Genomic DNA, 10,269 nt, shown 5'->3' with positions numbered 1-10,269 from the left:
ACTGTTCAACTAAGTCTTTGAGCAGCTGATCATCTGATGTTTTACAAAGAACAAGCCATTTACTATTTCTCCAGGCACACCAGGGAGGCTGTAGCTATTAACATTTCTGTATTAATAGCATTTTTTGTAGGACTGAGTACTTGGAAACACTCATGGTGGGCTGCTACCACACACTCCTCAATCCTGCAGGGTAACCACTGGCATCAACCACCAGGGTGAGTGTAAACTTGAACCCCAAACTAGCAGCTTCTGTCTGAGCTAACTCAACTGACAAAAAAAAAAAAAAAAAAAAAAAAAAAAAAAAGCCATTTAGGATAGTAAAAGTAAAAATAAAAGCCTACCCCCAAAAAAATCTATGAGGGTCAACAGATCCGAACACATTGCTCTTTCATTTTCACAGCAATCACGGCTTGTGTGAAGCTGCCAGTATTCAGCATAAATAACACTTGGAAAATTTCAGAAGACAAATTTCCTCCTGCAATGTGACATCAAGGTGGTAAATGGAATTTTATATTCAAATTTTGTTAGCTTAAAACATATTTCAGGTGTGGGCCAGAATGTATAAAGAAGATTTGTATTGGAAAGCAAATCCAGCATGAGCTCACACACCAAATTATATCTAGAATAGACTTTTTTGAGAAATAGGCATTTCTTAGTTACTGCAGTAGCTTCTGGTGATAATTAAATCAGTACAGAAAATACCATGTGTAGCTTTAAATTATAATCCTTGGAAAAAAATATAGTTTCTGGAAAATTCATACACAAGAGAATTTTCAAATACTGGCAAAAGCTTCCTCTAGGTGTTTCAAACTTCTACTTGGCAAGGACAATTATCTCTGTTTGAAAGTTCTTTTCTATACAACTAATCTCTATTTTGTTCATTTTGAGTAGAGGAAAAAAACAGGCTAAACAGACTTTTGCAACTTTTTTGTTCCCTATACTTATTTTTCTGCATTTAACAACATTATTTTAATTCTATAAAACAAAAGATGGTTTTGCTTAACACTGTTTGCAAAAATGCACACTGAAGAAACAGTTTCGCTTTTATCTACTCTTAGCTTTTTTTCATCAAAAAAACTAATAAAGAAAAAAGTAAATAAGACATTAATACAGCTTTCCTTTCAAAGCAAAACCTAAACTGCTTAATAAAAAAGTATTTTCAACATTTGAGTTATGTACGGATAATGTTTTAAAACATTTGCTATGAAAGATCACCTTTTGAAATAACATCTAAGAAAAAAATCTCTCTGTAGACATTTTGCTTTTAAAAGTTCATCCTGACCTTGAAATAATCTGAATAAATTTGATGTGGATCAAACGTGTACTAAAATAACCCATTTATAAAGAGGAAGCTACATAGCCATAGAAATATTTATAAATAGATGATGCATATAGAAATACAAAAACTGATTTGCAGAAAAAGCATGATTTTAAGAGATCTGCAGCTGTTCTCAACCTTTAGCATTGCCTGTGTGAGCCAAGAGATTTTTGTCAAGTACTGAAGCTAAATTAACTTCATGGCTTGGATTTATCCCCTTGGGTAAACCCCTAATACACACTGTACCAGGCAAAAAGCTTACCCTCAATTTCATTTTCCAAAAATTGAAATGCTTTAAAAAATAAGCATAAATGTATTTCAAAATCCAATTGCTTTGGCCCTAAATCTATCTTTTCTTGGCAGAGTGCAGTTGTTTTTAATCTGAATGCTAATATTTTGCAATGTGGCATCAGATATAAAATACTAATTTACATTGTGCCAGAGACCTATAGTATTTCAATACTAGTCAATCAATAAATGATTACAGTAGTGGGTTTCTGAACAAGGGAACATTATTTAAACTATAAAATAATACTGCAAATTATTCTGTAGACGATATGCACCAAAATGTCTAGAGCAGAACAACTGCATTTATTAAACTGTCTCAAAGAGAGGGGGACCAGAGTAGAAAAAAGAGTTGTGTGATTTCAGATCAACCTTTTAAGTAGGTGTAAGATCCAGAGATGCAAAGACTTTATCAAAGGAGGATGAAGTCTGATTCTGAAGTAAGAATTTCAGCAAAAATACCTTTAATAACTGAAAATTGGAAGTATTTGCAGACTGAGAGTTTCAATTCCAAATTTTATTCCTGCCAGCTTACCTTGCAGTAAGTAGGGAAAAAATTTAACTTGTGTAACTATCGTGTAAAATATACTATTTATAAAATTAGTACATTTTTTATATGCAGACATAGGCAGAATTCCTAACTAGATTTTTTTGGAAGAACTATAAAACAAGCATAAGTATTAATTCTCGGTGTTGTATTTTTTTTCTTTCATCTATTGGATTGATTTTCATTTATCAGAAATAAGTAACCTAACACTCACATTCATCAGGCTAATAAACCTTATGCAGTCATTACTCATGATACAAACTGTAAGAACTAAAGGAATTTTCCCAATTATAGCAGGGAGAAGTCTTTATGGAGATAAAAAATTCAGCAGGGAAAAATATGCACATTTGACAGTTTTTCAGCTAATAATTTTCTCTGCATCCTTCAGGTTTTTCAATCTAATAGAAAAACTCTTTGCAATGATGTAGCTGAACTACAAGAAAAATGGACGCACTACTGCTTGGAGAAAACTTTTTTTTTTTTCCTTAGAAACTACACATTTTTTCTTCTTTCACCAGTTTAAACATGATACTCCCAAATACACTCTTTAATTATCAGCTGGGTACTTCCCCACTTACTGGACAGGTGCATTTCCTGAAAATAAAGATTTTCACTGCACATTTCACAAAACTATTCTAGCCCAAATAGTTTCATTATTCCAAGCCAACGCCCTCATTTTCTATCAACCTGAGCCTAATGCCTGTTCCAGCATTATTTACCTCAGCACACCTTCTGAGCTGGCACAGTCTCCATGAGATATTTCATGGATCTGCCACACAGCCAGAGCACAGCAATGCTCTGGTCAAGTAAGGACATTCCGTTCTGCTGTCCCCAACCCCTCCCTTGCCTTCCCAAAAACGTGAGATCTCACTCACAGGTTCACAGGATGAGCTGGGAAGGGAAGGTGTGGCTGAGTGAAGGATGAAGCTAAAATTCCAAGGGTTACAAGACCCTCCTGCGCCCATGCAGCAAAGGAAAGGTGGCAGCTGAGGTGTGTGACACAAAGGGTTTCATCACAGCAGCGTGTCCTCTTCCCTTTCAAACACTCTGGGAATTAGGAATACCAGACTTGTGCTTTACACAGAGGAAAGGGCCAAAGGGCTGTGTTAAATAGTGGAGTTACAGCACGGGAACAGGAGATTAGCACAGCCTGCCTCTTCCCTTGACACCTGCTACCAGAATGATTTAAGAATCTAAGGAAGAGGGCAGGGTGGGGTCATGAAATGCAGAGTGGCTCTGAAGCACTTAAACATTTCACACTGCTACCACAGCCAAATGCCAAATTTCTCCAGAACTAGGGCTGGTTTTCTGCAATTTCTATGGATAGCAGTTGTGCAGGCTTAAGGAATGGCTATTATGAACCAATAGTAATTTTAGTACTAGAATATACATATTTTTGTATTCTAAGTATTATACTTGAATTTTTCCATTTCTGTAGTCTTTATTTTGCTATGTAGGGATTTACAGTATACTGTATTATATAGCTACTATCATAGTAGTAGCTTACTGTATGTATTTTATATGTGTTTTACAGAGCAGAAGCTTATTTATTTCACATCCTTTTACTGTAGATTTTTACTTTAATATTGGGATTTGGTATGAAAAAGTTAATGATATTGTGAGCCCAAGTAGTTGACCAAGGATTACTGAGCACAAAAAGAATAATATTATCACTTCAGTGCAGGATCAGAACTGAACAAGAAAAATCTCTGGAAGTTTTAAAGTCTGTCTAACGCTACAACCACGAATCCATGAGAAAATTCATATTCCTGCACTCCATCTGGAGAATGTGCAGAGGAAAACAGTTTTTTTCAGTGGTATTTTCATAAAAGAAGCTTTGTCAGTTTTCATGACAAAAGAAGTTATCTTAACTTTCCTTTGAGTTCTATTTCTTATTGTGATATAGACAGATATTCAGTATCTGCTTTAGTTTTAATTCAGTCATCCAGCAGAACCTCAGTAATATCTGGAGCCCAACTTACCTCCCTGTTTTCTCTCTGCCCAGTGCTACAGTATTTCATATTTAGTTTGCTGATCATAAGTTTAAACATCTGATTTTCTTGAGCCTGAGAAGCAGCACAAAACTCTCTGCATTGGTGAGAGGCAAAGGCCTTGTCTAACTCTCTCTGCCACCATTTAGGAATAGTTGCTATTTTCTTGATGTTGGCTTTTTATCCTTCAACATACCACAGACACAGAGGATCGGGGCTGAGACAGCGTGTAGCTCTTGTCAGGTGTTTTATAAGTCAGATTTCCATATCAATGAAAAGACCAAATTTTAAATTGGGGGAACCTTAAATAATAGGAGAATAATATTTTACATTGTTTTAGCTCCTATATGAAGGAGTTTCTCAATTTATTCACACAATTCTCAGAGTTACACTAAGCAACAGCACCAACCAATTGGGGCATAAAAGTTGAGGAACAAAACAGTCCTTGAGGAAATTTTATCTGGAAAGTTAAGGTGAAGAGATGCCACTCCTCTCCCTGATTGATTCAGTTATCTGTCTGCTACTTGACAATAAATGCAGGTATTGAGTAAAACAACTGCTTTACTTTATATCACGTACTTTGTTATTTAGTCTGTTCAGATAACCACTGTGTAGTACATAATATGCCTTTCATTTCCATTCATAATTGCCTGCAGTATGTCAGCCTAAGTTCTCCATATATATATATCTGCTAACAATAAATTCAAAGTCATTGTTTATGTGGTAAAATCAAGGACATGAAATGAAAACATAATCACAGCTAAAAAAATAGGACAAATAAAGAACCAAACTGCAAAATGGAGTGGAGTTCAAAAGCAATCAAAGAAAATAAAGGTGGAAAATGAAAGGAACATCGTAACAGCATTTGAGATAAATTATGACATTTTTAAGAACAAAGAAACCAGAGGTAATTACAGGAAACAGTATAGCTTCTGATACATGCATATTCTGGTTTACTTCTGGCTGAAGAAGTAAACATACAGTAGACACTGCTTTCAATAAATTACATGAATCATTCTGTGAAGAATGAAATCTGCAGGAAACACAGAGCACTGCAAAAATTGCACATCTGAAGATACAAAAATGACAACATCAGAAGGCTACTGAAGAAAAATATTTCACAATCTTGGAATGATTTCATTTTAAGTGGCAAGACACAGAAGAAACACCTTTGAAAGAAAGATAACAGGTAGCAACTTCTGGCAGAAAACATCTCTCAATTACCCCATGCTTGTATAAATTACTTATTTTTCTTAATTTTAATATAAGTAAAAGCAAAACCACTAATACAGCAGTTTATATATGCAAAATACTGAATAATCCATAATGAAGATAGATATCAGACTACCAAGATGAAACTCAAGTTTTCAAATCAATCTATGAGGCAGTGACAGAAATCAAGAATTCAAGGACTGGTCATTTCCTCCAGTCGGTGAATTTTAGCCTTCTCCATATGGTACCATTATCTTGCAACAAAGGAAATGTAATATCTTGGTATAAAGCACTGAAAGTAATTGCAATCCAGAGCAGCAATTTCCAAGTTAATATCCTATGTTATAAAATTGGTGGGTATTTTGGACTTCTATTCATAATAAGTAACTTGAACTGACAGGAAATATGGGCAGGCTTGAATGCTTACCCCAAAACCTGAAGGTAAACCTGCAGTTTACCTGTGCTGAGACACTGCTATAAACCATGCTGCTGGAACAGAGGGGAATCTAAACTAAAAAATAAGTGGATTTTTATATACTTTTTGCTTTTATGCTGCATTCGTATTCTTCAGCTGGTTTCTTTTACCACCTACATCTTTAAAGACAATTGACAGTTAAGGAATTTTATGATCTTGATTCTCATTTTTATAATGGACTTCTGGAGAAAAAAAAACACATTGGTTTAGGACAACCTGACTTGCCAAAGTATGACAGCTCCAATGTCTGAGTCAAGCATTCCAACATGCGATTTATGCGATGTTTTTACCAGTCAAGAGAATACTCTTCATACTTTCAGGCAAGACAGCAATTACAGATTGCCTCCTGTGTTTAGAAACTGAAAGATTCCTGCTTTTGTGACCACTATTTTCTGCTGCTGACTGTCTCAGTATCTATCTCACAATTTGAATGCAGTAATTTCTGAATTGCATGTCAAGAAATTACTCCCCTCCTACATTCTTGCAATTTCACTGCAACCTATCTCACAGGGAAAAAAATAGGTGTTAGATTACTGACATTTTGTTTGGGATTTAGATATTAGCTATTCGCAGGTATCACTAGTAAAATTTAATTTTTCATTGCTACATCTGGATATTTCCTGAATCAATTTTCATCCAGTCTTTACTTATGACTTTATTCAGGCCTAGAAATCACCCTTTTACAGAACACATGCAGCTCCTTGCATATCTAGGGCCTAAAACAAGGCACAAATGCATCCTTTTTATTGCTTCCATTTTTCCATGTTCCTTCGCTTGAGACACCTAGAGCCAAAGCAAATCCATGCCACCCTCTCTGTGTCAGGCCCTTTCTTTGCCTTTAGTATGATCATAATCAAGATGTTGCTATTAATTACACAAAACTATGATTAGAAACTGACATATTTTGAAGTGCTCAAATATTTATAAAACTCTAGAGCAAAAGATAGGCATGGTGTGTGCTTTATGTACAGGCAGGGGAAATATGCACAGAGAACAGTCCGAGATCACTAGTCATCTGAAAAGTAATACATTTTGTTTGTCTGTATTTTCTAAAAAAACCTATTGCGTTATGTTAAATACCCTGAGGGCTTAGCGTAAAACGTGACTGGAATGAATATAAAGACAAAACTTTCTGTCTCATTAGATGATCTGAGTTTCAAAATCTGTTCTAAAAGTGTTGTAAAGTGTGTAGTGTTGTAGATTAATGCACTGAATACATTTCCACAGTGCTTGATGTGTTTCATAAAAGGTCCATTTCAGAAGTGTGCTGTATTATAGGTGAACAGTCGCAGTAAATAATCTTGTTACAGAAACCTAAGCAATTTTTACAAGGCGTATTTCTGGCTGACTGAACAATTTATTCTCCAGATGTCACATTGTATTTTTCCAATATAAAATGAAACAGCTTTTTTTTTTTCTTTTCTCTTTTTTTTTTTAAGGCAGACTCTTTTGTTTGGATCAAAGGTACTTCCTTAAATAGAAAAATCTATTATTAAAACCCATTGCAGTATAAAATTTACACTATATGTGATTACTATAGTAATTTATAATTTTATTTAATTTCGTGGGATAAAAGACCACACCAAAGTGTGAATACTGCTGAGGATAGCTGTGTACATTTTAAAAATAGGAATCATTAGTTCTCAAACCGATCATCTCTGTTGATCCTAAAGGTTGCAGGCATCTTGACTAGATCTATGTTTAGTTAAAACTGTGTCACTTCAGATGTTATCCACTAATAAACCCATATGTCACATTATAGGCCCTGGAAGATTACATGATAATGTGATATGATAAGAACTGCTTCTCTGGAAGGCAAGGGCAATTAAAAACATTTTCACTAGGCAGACATCATCAGTAGAGATAAACAAGGTAATTTTCCAGCATATATTTTCTTAGCTTCAGAAAAGAAATACTTTCACAGGAAGCTCTCTCCCAGGAAAATTGACAGACTATCAGCAACCTATTTTACTGATGAAAAAAAAAAAGAAAAAATAGTCCTATGCATTAGTGGATATCACACATTTCTATTTTCTCATCTCGTTTTCTTGATTATACAAACAGAAAATAAGAGTCAAAGGATAAATTTCTTTAAAACATTCCCCAGTTTACTCTTCATTGTTTTTGAATAATTTTTCTGTTTCTACCCACCAAGCTGTGTATTCATATAGACCTATATAAACCATTGCCAAACAATTGAATCTAAAACTTTCTGTTTATTAATATGCAGGTGGTTATGTAAATCCAATTTCACCAAAGATTTAGGATATTGAATTTGCCAGTGAGTGATTTGTTTGATCTGAGGCCTAACTCCCTATTCTGTATGTAGGTTTTTGAGAGATATGGACCTCACAGCTAAGAATTTTAGGTAGTGTGGAGCACATGAAATAGGACTGTTATGGATTATCTCCAGAGAAGGAGACTCCACACCCTCTCTGGACAACCTGTTCCAGTGCTTGGTCACTGCACAGTCAAGTTCTTCCTCAAAATCAAGTGGAACTCCCTGTGCAACAGTTTGTGCCTGTTGTTTCTTTTTTTATTGCTTGGCATTACCAAGAAGAGCCTGGCTCCATCCTCCTGCATTAGATTAGCAAGGTTGCCTCTAAAATTATTCAGATAGATTTAAAACTGTTTAAATTTGTAATTTTGTAATGCAACTTCAGTACAGCCTCTGAAGAGATTCTTTGCTTAACTTCACTCTCATGATGTTTGGGGTTTTTTTCCTATTGTCATTTGATTTTCTACTCCTGCTTCTCATCTGGCAGCAGAGGTCACAAAAATTGAGATAATCTATGCAATATGGAGAGGATGTTAATTTGACAAGCAGAGTGTTGATCACAGTACTTCTTGCTGGCCAGTGTGTGCAAAGGCCAATGAGCACTGACAGTGCTACACCAGCTCCTCAGCTTCTCAGTCACTTCCAGGGTCCATTAGCAGGCTTTGGAATTTCATTCAAGTCTATTATTTTTGTGGCTGAATCGAGATAATTGGCCTGGTCTTTCTTCTTGCTTGAGAGCTGGAAGGTCTCTGACAGTCCTCTTATTAAGGTGATAACCTGTCAAACCCATGAATGTGCTGTGATATCTCCAGTCTCGACAGACAGTCCCCTCTGCCCTACAGTGAATTTGTATTAGAGCTCCCTTTTGAAAATCCCAATGGAGATGAATGAGAAAATGATTTTAAGGCTATTCTGTGCAAGACCCTTTACATATACTGTGATACTGATTAGCCCCATGAAGAATCCTTCCACTGCTAACAAGTTATGAGTGACTACAGAACAGCTATTTTGACTTTTGCTTTTTACTTAAGTTCAAATGGATTTCAGTGAGCTTCCCCACATAAGACTGACTTGATTCATGACCAGATCAAAGTAAAGCAGTGTCTTCTAGACCTTTCCTGGTTTGGTATTCAGTATGAACATCAGCACCAGCTGTGTGGCTTTGTATTCCCTGTGGCTGGTTCATACCATAGCTGTTTAATATACCAGACACAGTTATTTTGGTTGCAATCCTTCTTTTTCCATGGATGTGCTGTTCCTGCACTGAGAACAGCACTGCTGAAGGACACCTCGAGCAGAGGAAGGATACATGGAAGCAAGACCTGGACCTGAGATGGAACTTTAAAAGTCATGAAAGGTGCCAGAAACAGAGGAGTTACACAGTAATGGACTAGACATCCTAAAAACTCTTCCAAAAGCACAAGCCAATGAAATTAAACATTCTTATCCTTAAAATAAGCTCCCTGGGTTTTTACATGCCTTTCCTTCTTCCTTGCTTTGGAAGAGGTGTGGAAAAGAAGGCAGACCTGTGATGTACTACTCAGTAGCAGATGGCATGAGAGCCAAAAAGAGCAGCATTATTCATTTGAGAGCTCCAGGGACAAATATGGTGGTCTCACATTAAAGCTTTTTTCCCCTCTGCTTCCAGGTTTGGAATGCATGAAAATCAACCTGAGGCTCCATCACTTTCCCCTTTCAGAAGCCCAAGAAAGTGTCTGGACCAGAAGGAATGTATTCCATCACCACTGCCTTGTCCCGCTGGAGAAATGAATGTGCCAACGTAAGGTAGATGGTGCCAGTAAGACTGGGAGCATGAGGATCAGGTAAACAGGATGAGGTTTTTAATTGTGTTAGGTTTTAAAACTCTAACAAAATTAATATCTTCTTGCCTTAAAAGTTTTCAATAAGCAGTTACCGAAGCACAAATCAAGATACCATGACATAAAGTATGGTGGCAAAAGCACTGAAACATACTTACTAATTAGTATTTCTGATACAATTCTTTAGGTATTGGTGAGCTTATAAAAGAAAAGAAAGCTTCAAATTGAGGCAAATTGGAAGGGAATCCTTTCCTGAAAATACTTTTAATTGCCCATCATTTCCTGTGCTTCTGTTTCCTCCAACTACAGCCACTTGTGTCCCTGTTAACTGTCTCCCACACAG

The sequence above is a fragment of the Pyrgilauda ruficollis genome, unplaced genomic scaffold, assembly GCF_017590135.1.
Source record: "Pyrgilauda ruficollis isolate IOZ18807 unplaced genomic scaffold, ASM1759013v1 scaffold13, whole genome shotgun sequence".
Classification (NCBI taxonomy): domain Eukaryota; kingdom Metazoa; phylum Chordata; class Aves; order Passeriformes; family Passeridae; genus Pyrgilauda; species Pyrgilauda ruficollis.
The sequence above is the reverse complement of the archived record's forward strand: the minus strand, read 5'-3'. Positions refer to the sequence as shown.